The sequence below is a fragment of the Ambystoma mexicanum genome, chromosome 14 (genome assembly GCF_040938575.1).
Source record: "Ambystoma mexicanum isolate Mex_15411 chromosome 14, UKY_AmexF1_1, whole genome shotgun sequence".
Classification (NCBI taxonomy): Eukaryota; Metazoa; Chordata; class Amphibia; order Caudata; family Ambystomatidae; genus Ambystoma; species Ambystoma mexicanum.
Window position 1 is genome coordinate 177,564,774 of NC_090940.1, and position 27,052 is coordinate 177,591,825.

General features: G+C 43.9%; 1 protein-coding gene across 1 annotated transcript in view; it reads left to right on the top strand.

Moving 5' to 3' along the window:
* The window catches only part of MAP3K9 (mitogen-activated protein kinase kinase kinase 9), a 623,616-nt gene that overhangs the window by 479,600 nt on the left and 116,964 nt on the right, over positions 1 to 27,052 (top strand). The window lies entirely within an intron of this gene.

Here is a 27,052-nt window from a genome sequence, read left to right on the forward strand (position 1 = left end):
AGGAGGAGGCAGATAAAATATTCCTACAGGATCTGCTGACACAAAAGAAAACTATGTGGCAAGCTCAGAGGGGAGAAGTCGGGGGAAGATAGACCAGATGAGACAAACCACCCCTTTGATGATACTCCCCTATCAGAATCGATACTCGAGGAGTTCAGTAGACTCGCTAATGTAGCGGCGGGAGCCCTAGAAGAGGAATCTGGTCAGGAGGAACCATCAGTGGAGCCCGCCCGAAATGTTTGGACCAAGCTCAGCAAACCATGTTGGAGACGGATCAGCAACGATCCGAGGGAAGAAGGAAAGAAAGGAAGAGAGAAACAAGGAGGAAGAGAAGAAACGGAGAATCCCTCCTTCCAGTGAGCGAGAGGAAAAAAAAGAAAGAAACAAAAAAGTGGGAAATATAAAAAATCGGAAACAAATCCCTTCCAAAAATCTTTGCTAAAGTCACCAGTAGTGCGTATCCCGGAGAGAGAAGAGCATATGAATTTCTCAGCCACTACGGAGGAGCGTGTTAAAGGAAAGGGAGAAAAGGAGGAGAGGCAAGCAAAAACAAAGCAACTCTGAAATTATAAAAATAAGTGTTGTCAAGATGACCCAATGGATAGCATTGAAATTAAATGCATAAGTGTCTGCCTCCAAACAGACTGTCAAGAGTGGGAAAATGAGATCAAGAATATACGGCCCAGCACAAAGGAAAGAAAAGAGGCAAATCTACCACAGATTGATGAGAGCAAGAAGAATCATCAAAGCTCCTGATCGGCCCCACTGAACCATAACCGTCCGGTTGCCCCAATATTCCTATTGAATAAACGCACTGCTGTGACCCCAAAATCAATCAATAACATGAAGGAGACCGAGATTCAAGGCAAGTCTGTGAAGATGGCACCAATCTTCCTGAAAACCCTAGCTACATTGCAGGGGAAAAAGTCGATGATTGAGGAAGTCAAATTGGGGCAAGGCCAAGTGCTCCTCGCTCGATTTTAAAATATAATGGAGGGGGAAAGTCAATGGAAATGGATAAGAAGGAGACACAAATATCGGTTGCTCCACAAGAACTAAAACATTCAGCATGGGAAAGTAAGGTCAAAGAAGATGCTATGTCTCCATTTGCAATGCCAAAAGTCTGGCTCTTCATTTCGGACAAGAACAAGAAACACAAATTGCTGTGCAGAAGTGCAATTCTCTCCTACTTTAAGGAGCTACCAAATCTCTATCTCCTTGGCTCTCGAGACATTGAATCTGTACTATTCCCAAACATCAATTCCCCATTTACAGTCGAAGTGGGTTTGACATCGAGAGAGGGCTTGGAAGCTATAGTGGGAGCATCAACAGAACTAGAGAGATGGGGTCTGTTGCTCTCACGCACAGAACCTCTAATATCCTCCACTACGCCACAGGCACCAAAATGGACATCAAGAGCCAGAAGATACTCTGGGGAAAGCAGTAATTTGGAGTCCAACCAAGTGGAACAGAGAAAGAACGGGGGCAACTCTCAAGACAAAGCCCTCTCCATGTTACCAGAGATTTTGATACAGGTCTTGCAGAAACTGTGGGTGGGGACACAGTCCCTTTAGGCAGAGGGAGATGCCTATAGTCAGTTGGAACATGCGGGCCCCAATACATTCACCTCCAGGGAAATGAAAGACCACCTATTCCGGAATATAAATATTCTATTACTACAAGAAACATGGTTGGTAAATCCAATTCTAATTGAAGGATATCATTTTTGCTGTTTACCTGCGCTGCAAAAAGCCAAAGGCTGACCGTCAGGGGGGCTGCTGATGGCGTTCAGCAATGCCACGATGGAAGATTCGATAGTGATCTTTGAAAATAAAATCGGCATCCAAGCGGGTAAGGTACTCATGAACAATTCAAACCCCTCCCTGAAGGTGTTTCTTATAAATATCTATTGGAACCCCGCCTTTTGCAACCTCCAGGCTTTCCTGGACACACTATCGATATTGCTGGAAAGGATCAAAACCGGCAATGGGAGTGTTCAAGTAATATTAGCAGGGGATTTCAATGCCCAATGTGTAACACTGGAAAAAGAACTCTGGTATCTATAGATCCTGAATAATCTCAAGCATGGGAAAAGTTTGGGTGGAATTTTTAGCAGGATGGGGACTGAAGATGGTAAATGGGAATCTGCCAGGAGACATTCCAGCAGCCCCAACCTGGCATCAAGGGTTTTCCGCCTCCACAATAGACTATATTTTCATGACAGCGGACCTTTTCACATTCAAGATCGAGCAAGAGGGTGGAATCGACCACTCCAGATTGGAACTATCTTTCTTAGACATCACAACAGATTTGCGAACCAAGCAGGCTCAAACTTATTTGTTAATGAATGGTAGTTTAAGTCTGTGTAAATACAAAAAAGAAGGGGAAGCCCTAAATAAGACTCCTGGAGACTCCAGAGACCATCCAGCAGGGTCTATGCAAGCCAGAGGTGTTTTGTGAAACATATTTGGCAGATCTGTCCACCAAGTGTAGAGGTGGGGGGGAGGAAGCAGACAAGTTTGACATTCATATGATGAGGTGACTAGACAGGAGAAAAAGCTTCTCAAACAGAAACTGAGACATTTGAAGAGAGCAGGTCTCAGTAGAGAGGATTATGGAAGGGAGTCCAAGAGAGCTTCACAAAGGGAAAGCAGTGGTCGGTGGGCAGGAGGATGTGGCGACTCCAGCAAGATGGTGAGCGTATGCTGAAGTTAACAGGAAGCAATGACTCCGGAGAATTCTGGTCAGTAATTCGCCGGTTAGAGGGGAATTCAGACACTGCATTGTGCAATTTGGTGCCAGCAAGGATTTGGATAGAATTCCTGCCAGCCAGCTTCAAGAACCCTGTGATGATGGAGCGCAGGCCGGAGAAAACCACTCGTTGGTGTCTTCCTCTCGGGGAACAGTCTCTATTAGATCTGATTGCCAAATCCTCATCCTCAGAAGCAGCAGGGCCAAATGGCGATAACAGCCTCAACTATGGGCCAAACTACTATCTTGGCTATTTGGAGAGATTCGAGAAAGACAACAATTCACTGCATCATGGAAATCAGTGGTCATTATCCCGCTATTCAAGGGGGTGACCGGCTGCAACCTACAAACTATTGGCCGATCGCCCGCCTCGATATCGAGAGTAAACTCTTCATGAAGATCTTATTGGGGGAGCTAGAGGGCTGGGTGAAGGAAAAGAAGATAATGTCAAAACACCAAACAGGCTTTAGAGTAGGGCACTTGACAGCATTAAATGGCCTGATGTTAAACATCTTAAGTGAAAAAACAAAGATTAAAGGCAAACAGTTATATGGTGCCTGGGTTGATTTCTCAAAGGCCTTTGACCTTGTGAATGGATCTCGTCTATGGTCAAAACTAAGGAAATGGGGCATCCCAGAGGGGCTTTTGTCTATGTTGGTAGAACTCCATAAAGATAACACTATTAGAGTCCGGCTTGATGATGAAGGTCATCTGTCAGAATTGATCATGGTAGAAAGAAGAGTACATCAGGGCTGCCTGGGAGCCCCTCTATTCTTTAACTTCTATCTCGCTGATATGAGGGAGTCATTAGAACAATCAGCATTGCTAGCCTTATAATCAACGGATGTAAGATCCACTGGCTCGCCTATGCCGACGATGAGGTCCTGCTGGACAAAACACCAGTAGGGCTGAAACGTCTTTTGGACAAACTCGACGTCTATGCAAAGGAAAACGACCTTGCCATTAATCCAAAGAAATCGAGGATAGTCGTCGTCAAGCACCCACTCAAGAAGATAAACTATCTATATTGGAAGCTAGGGGGCCAGAGCATCCTAAGAGTGGAAGATTTAACCTACCTGGGTTATAACGTCTATGCTGCACCATCGCAGGGGAAGGTCGAACAAGATGTGCAACTGAAAATCTCGCAGCTGGTTCCACAAATGAAAAAGATTTCAGCAAAATTCTACAAATTTCCGATCATTCCATTGATTCATTGATTCAATTGTATACATCTAAAGTGGTCCCAGTGATCCTCTATGGTTTAGAAACGAAATCATGTCTATGGAATGTAGACTGGCAAAGGCTGGAGGGGCTAGTCTGGAAGAGAGCATTGTGTCTCCCATTGAGCCTTCCAATGTCCACGCTAAGATTCGAACTGGGCCTACGCTCACTCAATTCCCAGGCAGATTAGAAATGAATTTCCCTCTCACGTTTATTCATCACTGCTCAGAAGGATGCCTGGTATTTCGACATTAAGGCCAATTTAGAAGCAAAACAATCCCAAATACTATCTACTCTTGAAGAAAGGTCAATGGAGGGTCTGGAAAAAGAAGGAACAGACCTGGAGACATTGATATACAACCCCCTAAAGGTAAAAAAGAATCTAGATGAAATAGACTGGATAACTACAATCGATAAGATGCGCTCCCACACTCCTGAAAACCTCTTTTTAAAAGCGGAAAAAAACAAGGGGTTATAGCCCAATATCTAATGAAGTTCTTTCTCAGAATAAGACTTAACATAGCACACACAGGGGAGATTCTATCAGTAAGGGGAAAAGGGGAGAATTCCATCGTTTTATGTAACATCTGTAAAATACCCTCCAACCAAACCCTGAAGCATCTACTGCTGGAGTGTGAGGGGACTTGGCCCGTAAGACTTTCCTTCTTTGCAAGATTTGGAGTCGGTAGAGAGGATCACATTGCTGATTTGTTTTGGGATAGACTATTCTCTGGACATTCAAGCTCTCTGACAACAGCAGTGGTAAAAGTCCTCGAGGTATGACATTGTGATGAGCAAGAAGATGGCAAAGGTCTCTCCCTGAAAATTACGCTTCCAGGAAAATGTCCTCCTTAGTGAAGCAGAAAATGAGATGGATCTAGACCCCTGTGTGTTCATTAGTTAATGTGTCCTATATAGACCATCTCTCTCCTGCTTCTCTTATTCTTTTCTTTTCTCTTCTTTTTCTTTTGTATGCTCTTTAGCAAATGCAAATTTAAAAATTTAGTTTATTCTGCTTTCTTGCATCTTTTTAGTGCTGAATAGTTGTTAGTGACTAGAGAAGGAAGACTGCATTTTGATTGCATTTTTTTGTTGTTGCTTTTATCGTGAATGTAAATAGAAGATTTTGTAAAAAGGTTTTTGTATAACGAAATACAAATAAAAAGTAAATAAAAAAAGAAGCTAGCTGACCTTCCATTGGAAGTACTGTGCCACGGAGAGAATACGAGAAATCTGAGGAAGTGGTGAGGACAATGCGAAGGCGGCAGACTTCGGACACATGGGCACTTTTTTTTGTACATTCCTGATGAGATGAATCATTGGCGAGACAAAGCAAGGAGGGGAGGCTGCATTGGGCAGTGTGACCTTGGTGTCCCTGGCAGTTGCAGGGACAATGCACTGTGCTCCATAGGGAGTGGGGGTTGCGGGGATCAGGCAAGTTCCCCAATGTTCAGCCTCAAACTATATTTGTACATTTTTACCCTTGAAGTATAGTTAGCACAGAGGCCCTTGCTAATGTATATAAATGAATAGCCCTGTTATAGGACCAGCTGCATTCCTGGGTACAACAGTTCTATCATTAAATAAACATACAACATGTATCCATTTACTCTACTCCTGCGTCAGTCTGCAGCCACTCATTCACACTCCATTTCTATCTTGGGCTTCGGCTGATGGTCCATTGCGTGTAGGATCCTTTATCCTAACGCTAGATGCGATCCTAGCTTTGAGTCACATTCAACCCCTGACTCTAATCAATAAGTGATTTCAAACTGTAATCCCGTGACCTCAATTTATCAGAAGCACCATATTAGCCTTGGCTGATGGTACTTCACATGCAAGATCTTTTACTCTTCGTTCTGTGGGACATTTTGTTCCAACTTGTTAGGAGGGGAAGGAGAATAATGAGAAGGCATATTAACATTGTTTGTAATGTTTTTTCATGTGGCACTGTTTATTCAATGCAAAAATATTTTATTTTGCCATCAAGTCTATGGTTGAGTACATAAGTTATACATATTCAGCAGTATATAAACTAAGTTACTCAACCTGCAAATCTGGCAAGATTTCAAATTTTTTTTTTTTTTCGAGGGTTGGATCAGGTGTCCTTGACTGATCCAAATGTGAGCGCATGCATGTAGGACAGGAGAGGATTAATGGCTGGGGAAGGCATGGAAGTGAGTTTTGACAGATTTGACAACGCATTGTGACTTACATGAAATGTGCCATATGCCAGAGATAGCCCCATCATTACTAGAATACAAAGACACTCCCCAGATGTCGGGTCACATTCCAAAATACCAAAAATGTAGAACGCTCATTGAGACACAAAGTAAAGGTAGTACTGCTGAGGAATACTAAAGAAAGTAAAGAACGTTGTTTTTGGCATCTGCTGCCTCCAGATAAATTACCTTGTGTTTGGGTTGAGATATTAATAAGCTCTCCAAATATTTTATGTGAAAGGGAGAAGCGTCTTATTGGTTGTCAACTTCTACAATGCACCAAAATGGTTGGCTGGATTATCCAACAGGGACAACTTGTCAGACTTGTTGCTATTTTTGGAAAACTGTTGAAATGTCCTGGACTATAAGCTGGCTAAACTCAGTGCATTTTATTAATGGGGGATTGTATTGCTTAATTGGTTAAACGAGGGAATGTTATTGCAATAAGAATGGTGGGGTGTAAAGGGATGACCACTACTTGTCCAAAGGGGGGATGCTAGGGCATCACCTTTTGGGCATTCTTTCTCCGACTCACCAGTGTGCTATACCTTTGCTTTCCCAGTATGCAAATCTTTGATAGACAACACTTCTCCCAACTGTAAGGGTGCAGAAGTAAGACTCTGACGCATGGGCCATAGTGATTAGTAGAAACTTGTATTTGGGTGAGAAAGAAAACCCTATGTTGCCGTAACTCTAAGCGGGGTTTCCCTGCCTCAACCACATTCTGTCAGTGTCGGAATGTCCAAAAGCAAAAGTACCAATATCCAATATCAGAATCCTCACTCTCTCCCTCACACACTTAGTTTAAACTAAATGAAACAAAGGTCTTTCGAGCCCAAACGTAGTGACTCCTTCCCCTGGGAAAAAAAGACAGTTCTGGAATATTAATATCCCCAAGTGTTGGGGAATATCTCCTTTTCCTGCCCTTATTCAGGCTTTTTATAAAGTTCATCAACTGCTGGGGGATATCTCCATGTCCCAGTCTTTTTCAGGCTTGAAATACAGTTCAACAATCGTTGGGGAAGTCTCTGTTCCCTAGTGGTCCTGTCTCAGGATTCTTCTCTGCATCTCGGTCTCTGGCCCTGATTGGCAGTCCTGTTTTCCTTCCAGCAGGCACTGCGATGAAGAAGAATAGCTTGGATGCACTTCCAAGATGTGGTGGATCCCTGACCCTGGCTGACAGCCCTGGTTTCCTCCTACCAGGTTCTGCGACAAAGAGTAGCTTTGATGCACTTCAAAGCTGTGGTGTTACATACAGACTTGGTTTACTCCTCTGCCAAGTACTTTGTGAGGGGTTAGGATTGAGACACGGACATAGGGAATTCACGATTTTGGCCATAGATGTTTATTAAACACAAAAGGATTGGGAAATGCCTCTTTGTCCCTGCTCTAAAAGGTATTTCCCTACCTAAAGAAAAACAAATGGGTTTGTCCATTGTCAAACTGCCCTATGTCCAAAGTACTATTCTGACCCTCACATCCTAAAACTTAACTCTAAGGTGAAAAGGGCAATGTCTTTGGCCTTGTAAAGTGTTCAAATGTTCTGAAAAGGAAAATAAGCAATTTCAACTTAAAAGTTCCAAATGTTCCTAATTCCAAGGGGGGCGGGGTGGGTCCCTTCCATGGAATTCTCTTCACTCCACTTAATATCAGTTCTTTGAGTCTTTCTTAAATCAAACACAACTGGTATACACAATATATTTGCTGGTAGTCTGAACCTTGATAGTATAAATGGTGTGCTCTTTTGCCAGGTTCCTTTCCTCCTTGATATATTTCAACACAATCTATGATGCAAAATTATTTCCACACAGTTTGATTTCTGCCTGATATATCCTGATCAGGACTCTCTCATGGGATGCACTTTTTATGCTCTCCGACTTGTCTTTGCCTGGTACACTCTCCTGCCAGAATCACTCTCCTGCCAGAATTTTCTTTCGTATCACTCAAATCTGCCTGGTCCTCTCCTGCCAGGGCTTTTCTCATATACTTGCAGCTTGGGTTGCCTGGTTTACTGTACTGCCAGCTGCCAGGACCCTCCTCATATGCATACTGTGCACACTTGCATGCTTACACAGTCACTTGCAATATTCCTTAAAGGAATAGACCAGAATAAATGCATCTTTCGTTCCTGCTCACTGATTTTGTTTACTTCTTTTTGGCTTTGATACAGTTGCCGAAATGCCCTGACTTCCCCACTTCTCTTGGGTGGACTCACCGGTTCTCTGTGGCGGGGATTGCTTCTTCTGCTGTATACTTGCAGAAACTTGCATTTCTCTGTCTCTGCCTCGCAGCTTCTGGGCTTCCCACAGCTCTCGCTCGCCCACTGTACGTTTGCCTACTCTATGTTCCTCTGGGCTTACGTGGCACAGGAGCTGCTTTCCAGTGCAGCCACCAGGAGGCCGTCCTTCTCACTCTCGTTCACATGCTATATGGTTCTCGGCAGCTTGCCTCTCTTGATTTCTCTTGTGAGCTGCTCGGCTCCTTGGACCTTGCATCACCACCCAGTTATCCATCAACTGATCCCTAGAGGACACAATATCTCCAGCCAGCCACTTCCTGTCAGTGGGCTCACCGATTTAAATGTCCTGCCATCAATCATATGTTTACAACAACTATAGTGCGTTGTGCATTCCTGGTCTTCATTGATCCGCATTACTCAGCTCGGCTTCCTCGTTGCAGTATTTTGATTAAGAAAATAGAAGACCGTTCTTGATCATTTGCAATTAGTTTTAAAAAGTATTCTTGGTAGTCAGGTTAGCATTTGAATAAATTGGAGGAAATGAGCACTCTGTTCCCCAGGGAGTAGTCTTTGCTACTCCCTGTCTCTTCCTCGTCTCAAGTGCTAGTACATTCTCCTTAATGGGAGTTTGGGAATTAGACACACCAACTTTACACAAAGATGAGGAATGGGAGTGTCAACATGCCATTAAGGCATGGGGAATTTAAGGGGTATCTTCAAAAAGAAAAGGGGATACCATGTTTTGTCCAATGATGTTAAGACACTCCCCTGTGGGTTTCCTCCCCCATGTGGTCCTCCCTCATAGAACCACCCACAGGGTCAAGATCAGGTAGAGCTGCCGTCCCCTGGCTACATAGGGAGAAGTCACCACTGGGAAACGAGTGATGACACCATCAGATTCATCACAACTGCCTTTATGTCTATCACTCTCACAGTTCTCTTTGTGGTGACTTGATTTCCCACACAGGCTTAATTTTATATAGGTGCAGGTCCCAGGCTCACACTGCAGGTGTTTGCAAGTACCCTGCTACAATTGTTTCACTTTTCTTCCAAGTGTTGTTATCTTGGCTTGTCCTTCAACTTCCATCAGGATCCCAGACCCAATAATGTGCCTCCTTTTGCTTACTTTTCCCCTCAAGTTGTCTCTGCCACTCTTCAGGTGCCCCTGCGCCTCATCACTGTACCTTTTTTCCGGGTCTGTGTTGGTCTCGGGATGTCTTGTGCGCCTGCTCTCTGCAGTAGAGGTTCCCTTGCTTTCTTCTATCATCTCCAGGTGACGGCGGCTTCGCCGTGCCTGCTTCTTCCTTGTCGGCGGGAGACCATTCCTCCATGGGTGCCAACTTTCGGAGATGCCAGGAGTGTCTTCCTTGTTGCTCGCCGTGCTTTCCCTGCACACCGGACCAGCATGACTGCGACCTCCTTCTCTCTCGGTTCCCAGGTCTGCCTCTCTCCTTCCCTGAATGTACTCCATCTCGCGTTTCCCCCAAGGCGGGCTTGACACTTTGTCAAGTCCTTCTTTGCTTTTAACTTGGTTCTTTCCAATTGGCTGTTGAACCACTATAATGGGCAAAGTGGTTCAGGGCGGTACTCTGTACTGCTCTATGCCTCCTCCTTGTCACAGTACTGATAGTTATGATGTTGTGACTCACTAGAGATCTTCCTCGTCTTACTACAGAAGTCATGGGATAGGGAGGAAGTGAAGGAGAGGTGGTGGGGGTGTTATAGGGATACTGTGTTCTCTTCAGATAGTCATGCCTAGTCCCATAGGGGGATCCCTCCCCATGGGATCCTCCCTCTTAGTACCACTCCCAGGGGGACTATTGATTAGCGGCCTCACCTCTGTCTTCATGGGAAAGGGCTCCCCCTAAGGGAGAAGGTACGACATATGAGGATCTGTCACACAACCTAAAAGCATGGTCCAGACAGCAGTATTTTAAGGTGGTGCAAATTAGTGATTAGGGCCCTTTAGCAACTGTGCTACATTTTGGGGTGCTCACCACCGTGCCTATTGAAGTGGTTGATTATGAGTAAGTGGAGTCTTTGGAATTAGCCAGAGCATGGATTAATTTCAGGGAGTGGGTGTAATGTCCTCGTATCCTGTCAACTAAGTCAATGAGGGTCAGCCTGCCCATTATCGAAATAATCCTAAACAATAATGCCCTAAGTATGGATACTGTGTTGGCCTACGGGCACTTGGTATCGTGCGGGGGTCGGATCTTTTCTAAACCTATTGATACTATTAATGGTGGAGTTGGGGTATTGTCAAGTGCCATGTGAAATTGAAAGGCTGATATAATGCATGCTGTAGAAAGACCAAAGCTGTGATGGTAAATGCCATGAAGGAAGCACATGAGCCAAAGGTAACCATGGAAAGGAGAAAATGTTTTAAAACGATAGTCAATAATAACAATAATGCCCATTCTGTGGACATATGGTATGTCCTCTATGAGGCTGTGTTTGTAAAAGATCAAGGTCCATTCTGGGCAAACAGCACCAGGGGTAGAGCATGTTGAGGTAAGTGCAGCTGGCTGGCTTAACCATTTTGTTCCCTTGTGTCAATAGAGATCTGGGGGCATCCCTACGGATGGCAACAGTCTTCCTGAGACACAAGTGTCCTTGTCCCTTGAGGAAATTACTAAGGCTATCTCAAAGCTTGGGACTGGAAAGGCACCATGACCCATCCGAATATTCCCAGACCTGATGCAGTACAAAGCACTTACCTGTGGCCTTCCCTTGACAGAGGTGTTTAATGTAACCCGAGACATGATTGCAATACCCTCTTCTTGGAAGAATGCAGTTATAGTGCCCTTCTTCAAGAAAGGTGTCAGAAATAATCAAACATGCTATCGGTCAATCTCCTTGATGGATTCTCTGACTAAAATATATCCATTGATCATTCGGGGTAGAGTATCAGGCTATGCCTTTACAGTATATGATCATTGTACCATCACAGCTGCTCTTACAATGGGGCTAGGGATAGGAGGGCCTGCCTGATAAGGGCCTTTCCAAGCCCTCATTCATGTCGGTCTGTTTAGTTAGGAAGGGGAGGCTGTTTTTTGCCTTCCTGATAGCACATCTTTTGAGTTTGTCCCAGGGAGCAAGGTAGTGCTGGATGGTGCTTGCCAGTATTGGCGTCAATGTTCCCTCTAAGCTGTGCGCATGTGCGCTTGCCCAGCTTCCTACTGGGTGCCGCTCAGAAGATTTTTAGCAGTGCACACAGACAATTCTCACCTATTCAAAAAGATTTTATAAAGGCACAAGCCACAGCAATTACCTGAAATTGTCTTTCTTTTAAATTAAGCAACTACCCTTGACATTCTGCTCATTTGCATTACAATACTATGCACGGGTGATCGTAAACACCTAAAATCCCTAACATTAACCTACACACACAAGAGGTTCAAACGAATATGAAAAACTGGCTTCATGAACAGAAGAATCTAACCAAGTTATGCCTCCACACATTAACCAAATAATGTTCCCTCCCCACCCATGACTCCTAAACCGGACTACCACACTTTCACCTTATGACTCTAACTTCGGCCCCAGAACACATTAAGATCACACCGGACAACCTTGACTCTTTCTCTCTTGGCTCTGCGAAAGGTTTGCAGACTTGTCCCTACATCCACCAGTTTTATGTTTGTTGTAACATGAATAACGTTCATGTGCCAACATTTCTGTTACTCATTGCACCTTACCAAAAACATCACCCAAACTATATAATTGAACTACCAGCTCAAATATCAGATACTGACTTACGCAAGCAAGCTATTTGGATGTGTAACCTTATCCCATGCTTCCTCTTCTTTTTACACATGTCACGTGAGTACTTTGAAGCAGTTCCCTTGCAAGTTAACGCATTATAAAACTCAAATATTAATTTGCCCTCTAAAGATTTTGAGAAGACAAATGTGATACTCAGCGCCTCCTATTTTATCATTAATAACATTACCCTATAAGTGGAGAGCAACATTGCAATATCATTTCCTTATCCTACAAGGGATAAGGGGCATGCACTATGCCTCCGATTACTCTTCCATAGTATCAGGACACCAGATATTCAGACAGGAGATTGCTTTCACATAATCTGCATCATTTCCAAGCGTTCAGAGTTCCTTTGCACATAGGCCTTCACACATTATATGGTAACTCGCTTCTATACAAAAACCATTTCACTGAGCACTTGTGTAATCCTACACAATGATATAAGGGTGGGGTATGTTGCAAACAATTTAGTGTACACTGCAGAAGAATTGTGTACACGCAGAGTCATGACATAATTAAAATGCACATAATATGTTGAGGCATTAAATATGCCTTGCCTGCAAAATATTGTGGGTCTGCAAATATCCCAGTGAATGTTTACTGCTACGATCCCTTACTTTTTACAGTGCTCCATCAACTAGTATTGGAGGCTAGCACAGGAACCGGGGAAGGCTATGGGTGGAAGCGTACAGGTAATCACTCCTTGCGGGTGATGAACAAAGTAGCACATTTAAAAAAACAATGCAGATGTTTCAGCAGTACACTGAAGGAAATGTGTTGCTTGTTTGCTAAAAGATAGGAAATTCTAGTACCCATCTAGACCACAACACCTTCTTTTTCTTTCTATGCTCAGCTGCGGAGGGCTTTTCAATATAATCATGTGTTCTGTGTGTATCGTCTCTAGCAACTCCCTGCATCTTATTTAACTGATCACAAAGAATTACATAAGAGGGATCCATAGTTACAGAAGAAGGCACTCAATCAGTTGTATCTGTGATAAATTGGTCGTATTAACTTAAAAGGCATACATATGTGATTTTCTTCAGCCAGGCTCTTGTTTAATTGTATCTAGGCTGTGGTGTGGAAGGATGGGCAAAACTACACTTTATTATGTGCCCTGTCATTTCACTTCATATGTAGGGGTACAAGCAGGGCTCTAATCAGATTCTGCTCCCTAGTTGGAGTCAAATGATTTTTCAGGGAGTGTAAAAGTAATTAGCTTTGCCAATAAGGATACTTTCTGCTTATTAAAAGCGGTTCTTTCCCCTTAAAATTCCTCTTGAGATCGGACATTAATATTATTAGTCTCTTCCTCATATTGTGAGGGGCAGTTATTCTGATGCAATTATCATCCTTAAACAAATGATTAAAAGCATGTTCTCCTGGCCCTTGAATTACTTCATTAAAGTGGCACTTGATGTATTGTGTCTGAATTACTTGACAGTCACATCAGTTATGCCAAGAGATTTTTGTGTTTTGTAATACCCATGAGTGATTTTCCAGTGGCATAACACATACATTTTTCTCTGCGCTGAAGTATGTTTGCAAGGTATTGTGGCAGATGTTGAAGACTTGGGGCCTCATTACGAGTTTGGAGGTAGCCATGGTGCTATTAGTATTAGCGCCATGGCTGCCTCCAAAATCGTGTCCCGGTTCCTTGAATGAGGAATTACCGGGACATTCCAACCTAGGAGGACCCGGTAATTCCTCATTCAAAAAACCCACCCCCATTACCATTTGAGTCCCCATAGGGCTCAAGGGGGATGGAGCTAATAACGGACCCGCTATTAACGGCCCTGTTATTAGCTCCCTGGTCCCCTTGTGGGACCCGTAAAGGACGTCTGGTCTGACCAGAAGTTCTGAGCGCGTCCCGCAAGGGAACCTCGTAATAGTGCGGAATGGATTTACCAGCACCATTACCAGTGCCGGTAAACCCATTCCGCCCACCTCGTAATGAGGCCCTTGGACTGGTTGATGGGTTTTCTCTTTAATCACGTATGACATTTTATTTTAGCCTATGTGTTTGGAAATTGTTTTGTAAGATTTGTAAAGAATTGCAGTAGGCCGGAAGAGGAAATTCATTTCCAAACTCTCTTCTGCAAAGGTAGCTCACAAAGGGGCTTACCTCATTAGTCAGTTGCCCACATGGAAAATGATGTGTGCACAACAGCCATCCAGTTCCGCACATAAAGAAAAATAATTAGAGGGAACATTGATTGGCATACCAGTGAGGTTGCTTAATTGTATTTTGGCTTTATACCGCTGTAACACGGCATGTGTGAGTTTCGGTGGAATAAGAACACAAATCTCTCCTTTCCTTGTAAAGTGAGGTGGCTGCCAAAGCTCTGTCCTAGCCCCTCTTATTTATTCTGTATATAAACGGGTTAGAAGAACAGCTGCAGTTAGCATAGCAGGACATCCTAAGAACAGCTGCAGGTAGCATAGCAGTACATCCTAAAGCATATCCCACTTGATTGCTCATGTTTTCTGCTGAGGTGTTATCCTTGCCAAAACTAAAATGGTGTTAACTAGGTTGCTTGGGACTTTTAGTACATTTTTGCAATGAATATGGCCTGTGCATTAACTTAGCTGAATCAAACATTATTAGGTAAAGGGGTATATCCATGGAGAGGTTAGGTTATGATTATATTGGCATCCGGTTTGCATATTACCTTTCTTGGGTTCCTCAAGTGACAAATAAAACTAAAATGAAGTCATCTTCTTGGGAATAACGGCCACATACAGGAAGATGGGCAATACATCCTTTGAGGCTGTGAGAAAGGGTGTGCACAGCAATAATGTAAGCCTTAGTTCTGTGTGGGGCTGCGGTTTGTGGCATGCATTTAGGAAAGTGTTTTGAGGGTATCGACAATTAGTTTAATAAAAATAGTAATCTCCTGGGAGTTCCGAGGCCCCTATATATTGAATTTCAGGGAAGCTGTTACTGAAGGGAGCATTGACCTGGGTGAAAATGTGGAGCACCAAAGGGCCTTCACTATGCAGCGATATTGTGGGAGAAACGTATGTCGTATTCAACCGTGAGACAACTCCGTGGTTCAGGCATACGTGAAAAGTGTTGTGCAAGGTTGGAAAGGAGAGCTGGTTCATTGGGCCTTCTTGCGTCCCAGCAGAGGCAAAGCAACCTTTAGGGTCAACTGCTTTGCCGGAGCTATGGGACACCCAAAGGGAAGAGGCAGGTGAGGTGGACTCTATAAAGCGATACATCCAAATAATGGAAGTGGGACGGCCTCTCCCTTATCTGAGCCTGATTAATGTGCACAGGAACATTATCACTCGATTAAGATAGACTTTCTGCCAATATGGATTTTGCACTATAAAAATAGATATGCAAGGTGAATAGTATATAATATTTACATAATGGGTGGAAAAATACTGTCTACATTGCTAACATATAAATGTGAATCCTAGAACTATATCCTTAGCACTAAAGGAAAAACATCACCTGTCCCTTTACAATGAAACACAATTGTTCCCTTTTTTTATACAACCTTACAGTCTACTTTCTGCAGATAATTTAAGCAATTACAAGTATAACGCAGTGGATAATAAATATGGAAATTATGCAGTCTTGTAGTCTTGTACCAGCCACTAAGTAATTATATTTTATTGTGTGTTGGCGGGAGGGGGCGGAGGGGTCTAATATTTATTTAATACTATGCAACCATTTCAATACCACTTGAGGCCAGTGGCGTGTCCAGGGAGTGGCCTAGGAGGCACGTACTACCCCTGGAATCTGAATGGTCACCCCAAGTATTACCCCATTATCCTAAACTATGATCATTATGTATGTGTGTACCCTTGTACTTCATGCCACCCCTGCATAAGTCAGTGCCCCATTTGGGCCAGCCCAGTCAAGAGTCTGGACACACCACTGATTGAGGCTGCTTCAAAATGTGTGGGATGGAGAACATGAGGAGGAAGAAGTAAGCTTGAAGCAGGATAGAGGGGAAAAGGGTTGGCAGAAAATCTGCAGAGGTTAGCCATTTGCCCCGCATGTTTGAATAAAGGAAATTGCTCTTTGGCGGAAGGCAGGTAATTCAAGTTTTCTGGAATAGTTTGATTAAGGAGCTTGTAACCACATAACTTTTGCACATCCTACAATGATTCCTTTGACGCCAGTAGCCGCTTTCTATCTTGTATAGTGTCCTGGCCGGTGGGATCGATACTCACGAAATATTGTTCAAGCTGGTTTATTTTGCAAAATAAATGTGCCTAGACTTCAGGGTATAGTGAAAATAAGGATGTTTGATATTCAAAGACATGAAGAATGAGCAATTGCAAGAATGGGCAATTGCTTAAGCAACCTAGTCCGTCAGTTTGTCCCTCCCTTCCCTTTGCTCTGCCATCTAGTGATCAAGGAAATGTTGCTCAGTCTTTGGGGTTTAAATGCTTCAGTACTAATTTCTTAGCCGGATGAGTGGTAGTTCCTTCCTTGCTTTCAACAGATTGTTATTCTTTTCATAGCAAGTTACACGAGGTAGGGCTTGAGGTTCCCACTGGTATGCAGTTGTCAGATTGCACTAGACTAGGAGATGGCAGGGCAAAGCCCTGCAAGATCATTGGAGGACTGCCAAAGTTTCTGCAGGCAATGGTTTGGTAGGTGCACTTCTCATCTGGTGCTCATAGTCCTGGATTCTCCCTTTTCCTGACCTCGCTGCCTCTTTCTTGTCTCCTGCTTCCTCTATAATGCTCTTCAGCAATCGAGTCCTGATCGCCTCCTCTCTTGGTTTGTCCTTTCTCTCTCACTTTTCCTCCCCTTTCCTCTTTACTCTCGCTATTCCACCTCCCAACCCACTTAAGTCTTGTTTTCTTGGATCTCTTCTCCTCTTTCTGTACCAGTGACTTTTCCCTGGTCTTCTCCACTTTTACTAGTGCTCATTTTGTTCTCCCTCCTCCTTCACTCTCCACACTGTCTGCTTTTTTTCCATCTTTCCACATTCTTTCTTTTGCTCTTCTCTCCCCATCCTTCTATTGTTCCATTGCTTTATCTCTAACCTCTTCCTCTCTTATTATACCTTCTCCCCCCTCCTCCTCCTCTTCTTTCTGTGCATTCTTTCTGCATCGTTCCCACCTGCTCCCCACAATCATTCCTTTTCTCCCTCCTGATCCTCACACTGCAGATCCCTTTAACAGATGATACCTTGTGCTCTTTATTGATTTCTATCGCAAATATATCCAGCATGAACATTATTTTTTAAAATTAATTACGTAGTTTTTTGTAAGTCAGGTGGTGTGGATCGCAAATCCCAGCAGCTTCTCCCTCCTGCAGGGGATTCTTTTTAAAATGTAGGCAGGTGTATAAGAAGCAGGATAAACGAGATTTGGAAATGTTGGCATAATTCAATGAAGAATTGTATGATTAAGGAGGATTAGTGGAGTTACCCACGTGAGTTCTAGAGGCTTTTTTACTTGTCAAATAGATATTACTTGGATACAGGATAGTAATATCATTGAGGTACGAGTAACTTTCTTCTGTTTTTGTTAGTCTTTGTCTTTATGTATAATGTGTCATGTCTCGAAGTACCTTTAGGATTGTGTTTTGTTACAGGAAAGTGTGCATGCTATTTAAGGTTGTCTATTGGTTGTTCTAAAGGGAGATGCTATATGTTCAATGAATGTACTTCTTTTTCTCTTGACTTTTCTGTCAAATTATTCTATTGTGTTTAGAGAACGGTTTTGTAAAAGAATTTATATCACTATTATTGAGTATGAGTTTGCTTTTCTGTGCATTTAAGAAGTATATTGATATGGAAAAGTTTAGAATAAAACATTTTAAAACCAGATTAAAAAATGTAAGCAGATATTGCTAGCTGGCGTCAGGTGTAGCAGCTTCTTGTGAAAATACAGTATTTTGTAAGAAAGGCATTACTGGTGGTATTCTTTCATTGCCCAAAGCGCTCCATCTCACCCATGGACCTTAAGGCAGGTTATTTGCAAAGGTAGAGTCAAATTATGCAGACAAGTCACCAAACAGGGCCCTTGGCCCGCCAACATGCGCAAAAAGTCAAAATGGCCAAGGAGACCAATTCAAATGTGAATTGCCAATCCAAACTGTAAGCGATATTCAATCAACACTACAGCTAAGTCAATGCCTAGTCTGGGATGCTGAGGAAAACCCTTATTGATGTATTTTTATATCCAGTTCAGTACTCTGGATGACAACCCTTGTATAACACCCCCCTCTTAGAATCCCCCTGACCCCACTGAGCCAAGAAGTAGGTTTGTTTTGCAAATTAAAAGGTTTATTTGAAAATGTAAACGATATATATATATATATATATATATATATCACACTTCTATAAATAAAGTGATAATAATAATAATAATAATAATTTGGCATTTATATAGCGCTACGAACCCTCAGGTATCTGAGCGCTGCTTATTATTACCCACGGTGTGTGGTGCTCATTTATCGACCTCGGGAGGATGAAAGGCTGAGTTTGGCCCTGCCGGGATTCGAACCTGGGTTAGCAGGCTCTGCACGGATGTCAAAGCGAGCGCTCTACTCGCTGTGCCACTTGACCAGCACTTGATAATGGATATTACACTTATGAATATGAGCAGTGGTCAGCAAGAGGTAACTTATGAATAGGAACAGAAGAATAAGGTGGGAAAGAATGCTTTATATGGTTCAAGGAAACGCAAGGCGGAATAAAATGCAGTACAGAAATAACTTGTTATGATTTTAGCAAAAGGTAATATGATCACTTTTTCTTTTGACAATTCACTTCCCCCCCTATGCAATACAAGAAATGGAAGGAGAGCACACAGTCTTCAAGAATCCCAACAAATCACACTTTATAATGCAATACACAGTTCCAGTTCTCCCAGCAAGCTTAGGGAAAACAGGGATGAGTTTTAAACACAGGCAAATTACTTTAATGTGGTTTGCAAGGAAGTGAAAAGGTGCTAAAATTGCTTTTAATTCCCTCTAGAGGTTCAGGGTAGGTGATGGCTACTTTATATTAGTTCAGGATCACTTTAACAATACTCTATGAATGATTAGCAGATTGCAACGAATTTTAGCAAAGAGAAGCCAAAAAGCTGCTGATTTCTACAGACGAAGAAATCGGGCCAAATCGCAGATCGCGGTAAATTTCGTGAGTGCGTGTCTCGCGATTACGGAACATATATAGGGAGTAGGACGTCGGTTCTAGGTTCATTGGAAAGACTAGAATCACAGCTTTAAAATGAAAGTTAAATCTCGTTCCTAGCACAAACGGTTGCAGAGATACGGATGATTTAATAAAGGTAGATTTTTGGATTTAAAGTAAAACTGAAAATGGCAGGTGACATCTTGCAGCTGCAGAATTGACAGGTAACAGTTGTGCAGCTTTAAAAATGACAGATGACACAATTTCTAGGAGGCTGTTCTAATTAGGTTAAAATAGCTTGGATTAGATTATTTTAACTAAGAGATTGGGTTCTGCACAGTTCTGGCAATATATTTTGGGCAGGAATGGGCCTCGCCACGGATCTGGTCAGATTTTGGACTGGACTCCGGTTCTGGTCTCGGCACTTCACAGCGATCTGGGTCAGCGCTCTGGATACAGCGGCCTGCGGTTCTCTGGATCTCTGGTCTGCTTCCGGTCCGGATCAAGTGGATTCTGGATGTAACACTGCTTTCTGGGTACTGGCAAAAGTTATTGGCAAAAGAATTCAGACAGCTCGCCCGGCTGTGGAATAGTTTGCAAATGATTTTAAGGATGCTGAGGCCTGCTGAGAAGAGTTCTCAGTTTGTGGATTTAGGCCCTTGCTTTAAGTTCTGAAGTAAATTTCTGGTCTCTGAAGATTGATGGATGTGAAGTCTGGCGTCTCCCGGCAGAGCGTCCCGCAGAAAATGGAATTGAATGTCTCTATCTGTCCCAGCGGTTGTTTTTATGTGTTTTGGAAGTGGCTGTGTGCGTGGCATAACTGAGCCTGCCCCTCTCTACTTGTCATTGGCCAAGCTTTCCTCTCTCCCTTGATTGGGGGGAAGAAATGGAATGTCAGAGTGATGCTGTAGGTTTTATGGTCAGAGGAACCTCACCTTGTCAAATTGCACACAAATCTATTTCTGATCCAAATACATATTTATCTATGTACCATTTTTCTCATATTATAGGTCCAGTTTACATATTTTCTGTAGCACCAAACCATCCGACCCCTGTCTTTGTACAATGTCGTGTCCACTGATGACAGAATTCTCCCCTTTTCATCCAGATAACGACCTCTAAACCTTTCCAGATTTTACACAAATGTGCAACAGGGAGATGGGTTTCAGATGATAAAGTGTTAGGTTTTTAACATGCATACATTTGGAGTAACAACCTTTTTTTCCGCTACTATCCCCAGGAACATACCACAGGGTCCTAACACCTCTTAAAATGTGCACCGAAAAATCACAAGAATAATGGTATTATTTATATAATTTTGACCAGTCCGCACTATGAGTTATCTATCTTTTTAAAATTATGCCCTGGTCAAAAAAAGGGGTGTGGCTTCCCACATCACAGGGTGAAATAACTGGTTTATCCACTTCCCCCAAGCTCAGCTGCTAGCAGAGGCACCTCCCCTCCCAATTTCCCCCAAGAGGAAGCCACTTTACAGCCCCCCCAATATAACATTTGCCTGAGTCCATTGTTCAGTTTCCTGCAGTCCCCAGCTGCCACTCCCCTTTCAATCAACAGGGCCATGTGACCTCCTTTTTGTGGGGCAGCAGAATGCAGCCAGGCCTGGGAACACAGCTGTTGATCCAGTTTCAACTCCTGTCGGGGGTAGTTGTCAGGCAGAATCCAGTTTCATTAAGCCAGGTTTCAGCTAAATGTCACTTTTTGTTCCCAGTTTTTCTACATTCAAATCAAACTGACAATTTTTACACATGCAGCTAGAATGCTGATTCTAAGTTCCAAACTATGACATTTCAACAGTTACAAACTATGTGACACTCAAAAGTAGGTCCCTCATTTAATTTAAACATTTCGATTTTAGTGGTTTTCAGTTCAGTTTAACTTAAGCTGCTGACCTCCACAGCTCAGCCAGTTTTGTTATGAACATGGTTTTGGGCTCTTTTTCTTTCCAGATTTTGTATGCACACAAAAATTCATTCTGCCAAATGTCTGCTGGTGTTCAGTGAGATTTTTGAATATCCTGCAATGTTTGAAAGCTTGCATTCAGAGAAACCAAGGTGATTTCAAAGGGCTTTTTAAGCTAACAGGCACTGCTGTTTTTCCTTTGGCACACATTCCATTCATGGCACCCCTGGCCCATCACGCTCGCACTGGTGGGTGGAAGGTTTAGGCGACCATTTTGGTGTGCGCACAAACTGCGCGGTTCTCCTGGATTCTGGCGCACGTGTGGGCTTTTTGGCCATCTTGGATTTTCTAAGCCCACAGCACCAAATGTTGCAGCTTAATGACTCAAATGTGGGTCAATACACCTGACAAACCCCCCCACCTGACTGCACTTTGAATTTGAGTCGAGGGGGAGTCGGGTGCGAAGAATGTTTTGACCCACCACTGGTATGTCTGCATCATCTTCTTCCAATTCCGCAAATGGCACAGTTCAGCATCTTTTCCTCCATCCGGTTGGATCGATCGGTTCTCCTCGCCGGTCCTGATGGGAATATTGGGCGGTACCCCGGGCCCCTCGGGTCTCTGCTCCCGGTCGTCCTCCTTGGTCAGTTTCTTTCTCCTAGGACGACAAAGGAAAGCGGCAATACCTATTCGTAGACATTTCTCCCCACCATTGATATAGTGGGGTGGCATATACATTTTATAGTCAAAACATTTGCGTTCTTATTTTAACAAAAACAAGATACAATTATAAGACATTTTTTTTTTTCCAAATCATAATATTTTAGAGACTATATGTGGGATATTTTAGGGTTGGAATTGAATTACTCTGGAGCGGTCCCCTCTGGTATTGCAGAGGACTCCTCCAGTTGTTGCAGAGTGTGCCTGGGATGGCAACACTTTAGCTGATTTATATGTACCCACTTGTCTTCCCCTTCCGCCAAACCGCCTTTGGGGATGCGGATCTTGTATGCAACAGGGGAGATCTTGTCTATAATTTCAAAGGGTCCCTTCCATGTAGGCAAAAATTTTCGCTGTTTGGTCTGGTTGCTTTGGAAATTGTATAGCTAGACCCGATCACCCACCTTATATTCCTTTCGGGTAGTTTTCAAATCATAGTGGGTCTTCATGCTCTCGGCTGATCTTTCTAGATTCCGCTGAGCATAGGCAAAAGCATGTTGAAGGTGTTTCCTCAAATTCTCCACATACTCATGAGTTGTGGAGGCATTTATCAATGTCTGCTCTTGGGTCCTGTAGAGCAAATGTTGAGGAAGCACCATCTTGCGTCCAGTCAGATATCCCAAATTGGCCCAGAATCTGCCACAAACTATTTTAATATGCTCACAATTGTCCGGTTGTAGCGTTCCACCGCACCAGAAGAAGCTGGCCTGTAAGCAATGTGTAGCTTCCTTTTCACCCCCAGTATCTCCCACATCTTTGTCATTACTTCACTGGTGAAGTGGCTACCCCTGTCTGACTCAATCCTTTGAGGTAGACGAAAGCGGGAAAAGATGTGGTTAATCATCAGGGCAGCTGCTGTTTCTGCCTTGCAGTTTGGGGCTGGGAGACATTCCACCCACTTGGTAAACAAGCATGTAACGGTCAAAATGTACTTGTTTCCTCTAGACGAGCGAATTACAGGGCCTACGAAGTCGATTTGCAAATCTGACCATGGCAGTGTCATCCCCCTGGAGAGGCGCACGGTGTGTGAGGGATGATGGCTGAAATTGTGCACACACAAGACACCCCTTCAAGTATTGGACGAGGTCTTGCCCCATGTGTGGCCAGTATGCAACCTCTCTTAAGATTTCCAGTGTTGTGTGGAACCGCCTATGACCGGCGGTGGCCGCATCATGGGCGTGACTTAACATCAGGCTTAGGAATGAGGTAGGAACCACCCACTGATCATGGCCAGCTTGGGATTTACTTATCAACAAACCGTCTTGGATTCAGAACCTTTTTGGACATTTCATCAACACTCTTAGGTCCTCTTTCCCAATGTAATCGGTATCCGTCAGGGGAAAGTTCTCGAAGTCCTCAAGGTGTTGGTAAAACTTACCAATAATTGGATCCCCCTTCTGAGATGTAATTAAATCAGCATCAGGGGTCTCCTTACTCCATTGTGCAGTTGGAAGATCATTGTGAGCATTGGTCTGGGACCTAGTGATGGCAGTGACCTGGATTTCCCCCAACAGGGACTCTATTTCTATTAGATCCCCTTGGATGGCCCCGGTTTTGGCCAGCTGATCAGCTAAGTCGTTTCCAGTTTTGTCTGGTCCCTCTACTTTGGAATGACCCTTGATCTTTTTTCCAGTAGATGGTCATCCCATTCGATGTGACCAGATCATCAATGTTTTGAATTAACTTCCCATGTTTCAAGGGTTTGTTATTAGCACATAACATGCCTCTGGTTTTCCAATTAACCAGGTTCTCCACGAACCCGTTCCGTACATAATCCGAATCTGTGATTATGACCAGTTCGTGGAGTTGATGTTGGACAGCAGTGAGGATGGCCTGATGCACAGCCCTCAATTCTGCCACCTGACTACTTCGGGGACCAATTTTGTATCCAGCGGATGGTTCTGGGGACTCATTCACCCATGCATTCCCTACGCCGGCCACCAGTTCTTTCTCCCCGTTGTTGTCAACATGGTAAGAGCATCCATCCACATACAGTGGGCATTCCCTCACACTTGTCTTCTTCAAAGACTTTGTGTGGGGAACTGAGGTATGCCTCCATGTTGTCCTTGATTTTCAGACTTTCATCCTCAAGACAGTTTTCTCTGGCACAATCATGCAAGTCAGCCAGACCTTGCGCGAGGGGACTCTTCTTGTTTTGGCCATATCTGACCTCCACAGGAAAGCCTTGCACAGAATCCAGGAAGTAATTCGGGAATTACTCACATTTCCGGCCTGGATTCTGTCACTTTGGAGATATGGCAGAGGCTGGTGTGGAGTCCCCACTATGATGTGTTCCCCCTGGATAAACGGGCGGTAATTCTTCAATGCCCACACCGTGCCTTCTCACAATCGTTGAATTTTTCCTCCACAGAGGATAAAGTTTTGCTCGCATAGGAGATTACTTTATTGACCTTGTCATGCTTTTGGTATAATACTGCCGACAAGCACGTATTAGAGAACCCTGTCTCCAGGAAGATCTCCTTGTTTCTGACAGGGTAAGCTAGGCAAGGTGCTTGTGAGAGGCTTCTCTTGAGTTGTCTTACTGCCTCGGATTGTTCTGGACCCCATTCCCACTTGACCCCCCCCTTCAAGAGATGAATCAGGGGTCTAGTGAGCTCTGCGTAGCCTTCAATGAACTTTCTGCTGTAATTAGTCAGTCCAAGGAGGCTCCTTAGTTCCTGCAGAGTTGTGGGATCCTTCAGTTTCTGAAGTGCTTCCACTTTCTTTTCTTGGGGACAGAGACCCTGAGGAGTAACCTCATACCCCAAGAAATTAACACAGGTTCTACACCACTGTGCTTTCTGAAAGGAACGTTTTGCTCCGGGTGCCCTCAACTGCGTCAGAACATAACAGATCTCCGCTATGTGTTCTTCCACAGATGAACTTTTGATGAGGACATCATCTACATAAGCCAGGTTACTCCTCGCACCCAGGTCAGGCATGGCCTTATGTAAGAAAATGTTGAATTCATTGCCGGAGTTGAGGTATCCGAAGGGAGTCCGGGTCCAGGTGTACTGCTGGCCCCCAAAGGTAAAAGCCAGTTTGTATTGGTCCTCCCTACTGACAGGCACGGTCCAGTATCCATTGGTCAGGTCTATTGCAGTGAATACTTGTGACCCTTGAATCTGGGCCAGCCCTTGGTCAATGTAGGGCAGAGGCCATCGGGAAGTATGGACCCGTTTGTTGAGCTCCCTAAGGTTGGCACAGAGTCTCCACTGGCCGTTTGGCTTCAATATTCCCAGCACCTGATTATTGAAGGTGCTGTGTACTGGACGGATTATTCCCCGGCACATAAGGTTCTTAATTATTTCAGTAAGGGACTCCATGGATGCGAGAGGCAAACGATATTGCTTCACAAACACTGGAGTCATTCCAGGGTCCATGGGAATTGTTGTGGTGTGGATGTCGGTGCGACCACAGTCCTATGAGTCTACCGCAAAGAGATCTTGGAAATCCAAGAAAACTTGTTTCAACTTTTGCTTCTGTTCCAGAGTCACACAGGCATCAGCTAGGTTGACTCTCTCCTCCACCAGCTGCCTGAAGCCTGGAAAGACTTCTGGTTTGGCTATCTCAGCGGCCTCCTCCAGCTGGGTGGAGAAGTCCCTGGTCAGAGTGCTGATTTGGACTGGAGGCTTCAGGTGGGAAAGGCAGCCCTCATGGACCTGGAAAATCACCTCATCCCTCCTGAAGTCACAAGTCACATCTTCCTTACCATAAGGGCAAGAAGTGTACACCAGGAAGTTCCCCCATGCCGGATGAAAATCCTGTCTGGTGTTGTATTGTCCTCACTGTCACTGTCAAAACAGTCCTTGGGGATCGGTCCTAACAGTTCATTTCCTAAATCAATGGAGAAATGGCGGTCATCCACTGCCATTCCAATAATGGTGCCCGCGGCTAGAGTAATACTCTTTAAGTCGCTGTTATCCACCTCTTTTGGAATGGTGTCATGTTCTATGTTGACTAATGGTGTTGGGTTTACCCCCAACCCTTGCTGTTGGAGAGAAGCATTTAGATGTATATAAGCATCAGGATTTTTCAATTTTTGTCCTCTTAACTTTCACATCCAGGGAGAATTGTCGGGTCCTTTCTGGGAAGGTGACTCGCTCTTTAATCTGAATTTCAACTGCATAAGGTAGCAATTGAGCTGACCTAAATGCTTTTTCTGAACCATCAAAGCACCTTGGGATTATCCGCTAATCGGGACCAAGCTTTGAAGTTTATTAGGTCCAAACTAATGGCAAAGCGATTGAGAATGTCACTGCCTAAGTAAAAGGCGGCAGTGACGTCTCGCACGACCCAACAATTATGGACTATGCTCTTGTTGCCAATGGAGATTTTGAGCATACACCTGCTTGGCAGGAGATGTTTGGAATTAGGTGCTTCCAGGTCCATTTCCCATTTGTCTATCAGTTTAAATGTGGGAATGGCTGGATCTTTTGGGAGTTGGCGGAACATGGCTTCCCTGATGAAGCTCTTACCGTTGTTCACACACCCTCGAGCGAGAACAGAGTCCTTCCCATCATTTAACTGAACAGGGATGAACAACTGCTCTCCAATTTGCTGAATATCAGCCAGGCTCTGAGCTGATTTCACATCTTTCTGGACTATAGGAGTGGGAGTTTCTGATTGTGGATTAGTAAAGAATTTCAGGGTCCTTCCAGTGTGGAATACCACCTTAAACTGGAAGGAAGGTTGATTTTCAGAAATAGAGAGGACCCCCCATCACCAGTCTGTTGTCCTTCTGCTATTACTGTCACGTCTGGAATTTGGTTGTTCTGGAAGTGAAATTCTACAGATTTTTGTTCAACCATGTGGCAGGTGCCATTTAAACTAACATGGTTGACACTGTTTTAATTTTATTGGTCGACTAGTCTGGGTCTAGAGGACCTTGTTTACGCAATCTATTAGGGGTGACAACCTTCTCAGGAGGTCATTCCCTAGTAAACAAGGGGTGCCCTCTGGAGTCACTACTATGACCCTGTGTTTCACCTTGTGTCGCCCAATTTTGATGTCCAAATCTGCAGTCCCCTCGACAGGAATTTCCTTCCCGTCAAAGTTCTGCAGTTGTCCAGGAAGAGAGGTGAGAGGAATACGGT